At 61.9% G+C, this 1,830-nt stretch overlaps 1 long non-coding RNA gene across 1 annotated transcript in view; it reads left to right on the top strand.

Moving 5' to 3' along the window:
* Positions 1–1,476, top strand: part of LOC102774768 — a 4,330-nt gene extending 2,854 nt beyond the window's left edge. The window contains exons 2-3 of the long non-coding RNA XR_435494.1: positions 995–998; positions 1,404–1,476. This is a non-coding gene — a long non-coding RNA (uncharacterized LOC102774768). The remainder of the gene's footprint in view (positions 1–994; positions 999–1,403) is intronic.
* Positions 1,477–1,830: the final 354 nt, after the last annotated feature.

Here is a 1,830-nt window from a genome sequence, read left to right as displayed (position 1 = left end):
GTGTGTGTGTGCGTGAGTGTGCGTGCGTTCATGTGTGTGTGCGTGTGCGCGTGTGTGCATGCGTGTGCATGCATGAGTGCGTGCGCGTGTGTGAGTGTGTGCGCGTGTGTGTGCATGCATGAGTGTGCGCGCGCGTGAGTGTGTGTGTGCGTGTGTGCACGCGTGTGTGTGCGTGTGTGTGTGTGTGTGTGTGTCTGCGAGGACAGGAGTCGTGGGTTGGCGCCCGCCCTGGTGACCTCACTGGGACTCGATCGCTCTCTAAGGACTGTCCCCAGATGAGTGCGTGCTGGGCCAGGGGTGAGACCTGTAATCGTCTCCATTGGACTGTTGGGTGGGTTGGACGTGTGAGTACGGAATTAATTCATCTAAGACATAAAGAAAGCCGTCTTTCTGTGAGTTTGCAAAGACTTTCATGCTTGTTAGAATGTTAAGTCTTCATTCGAGTTGGAGGAGGGAACATAGACGTCCGTGCCTCTGCTGGGGGCTCGAGGGCCCAGGGCCAGAGCCCCGCTCGCCCCGCCCGAGGAGGACCCTCAAGCGTCCGCGTTCTGTCCGACTCAGTGTCCACACGCCACGCGCTCTGGCCCCTCCTGGGCAGTTCAGGGCCTTCCTTTGTCCCGGAAAAGTCGACCGCCGGTCTCCACAGGCTCAGGAGACACGTACCTGTTAGGATGGAACCTCCTAAACACCTGCTGGGAACGGCAGGTGGATACCAGGCATGACCTTCTCTTCCCCCCTCGGGTTGAATGGGCTCCGTGGTTCCGAGACGCTCACCGCAGAAACGTTGTGCACAGTTAGCCACCAACAAGGGCTCCAGCTCAGCACCGTCCTGGAGCGAGCCCTGGGGTCGCACGGTGCACAGACTGAGCAGCTGCGGGCGAGCCTGTGTTCATTTCCCCAAAATTTGACATCAGCTTTCCAGTGGGTTAACCAGCAGAGGCGGAGGGGGTGGGGGTGTTCGTGTCGTGTCATCTCCCGGGATAATGGCTGGAAGTCCTGTAAGGCGACCTCGCTCTGCCCTGTGTGACGTGGCCTCAGTGAGGGATTCGTCTGAGGGGTGGACTGCGTGGTGCCGCTTCCTGCGTGCCCGATCTCTGTTGGTTCTGTTGGTTCTGTTGGTTCTGTTACTCCTCCCCTGCGGGTGTCCCTCGGAGAGGGAGGGAAGAGAAAGGGAACATCGATGAGAGACACCGATCGGCTGCCTCCTGGATACGCCTGGCCGAGGCCAGGGATCCAACCTGCAACCCCAGCGCTGGGCTGGGAATCGAACCGCAGCCCTCGACGTGCCGGCTGACGGTCTCACCGCGGGCAGCGCACTTCCTCACGTTCCTGACGGATGTTTAGACGAGCAGCGCCGGGCGAGCCCGAGTGTCCCTAACGCACCTCGTCTCCTCTCCTCGCAGGGACCTGCGCTTCAACCGAATCCGAGAGATCCCGCCCGGAGCCTTCAGGAAGCTGAGAAACCTGAACACCTTGTAAGTCCCAGCGCCCACGTGGCCAGAGGGAAACGGCACACATCCGGGTCCTCGCACACCAGGGTCCTTGCACACCGGGATCCTCTTACCCCTGGGGTCCTCGCACACCTGCATCCTCACACACCCGGGGTCCCCACACACCCTCAGTCCTCGCACACCCGGGGTGTCCCCACACACCCTCAGTCCTCGCACACCCGGGGTCCCCACACACCCTCAGTCCCCACACACCCGGGGTCCTCGCACACCCGGGATCCTCTTACCCCTGGGGTCCTCGCACACCTGCATCCTCACACACCCGGGGTCCCCACACACCCTCAGTCCTCGCACACCCGGGGTCCCCACACACCCTCAGTCC

Source organism: Myotis davidii, unplaced genomic scaffold (assembly GCF_000327345.1).
Source record: "Myotis davidii unplaced genomic scaffold, ASM32734v1 scaffold1395, whole genome shotgun sequence".
In the NCBI taxonomy this organism is placed as follows: Eukaryota; Metazoa; Chordata; class Mammalia; order Chiroptera; family Vespertilionidae; genus Myotis; species Myotis davidii.
The sequence above is the reverse complement of the archived record's forward strand: the minus strand, read 5'-3'. Positions and strand labels throughout refer to the sequence as shown.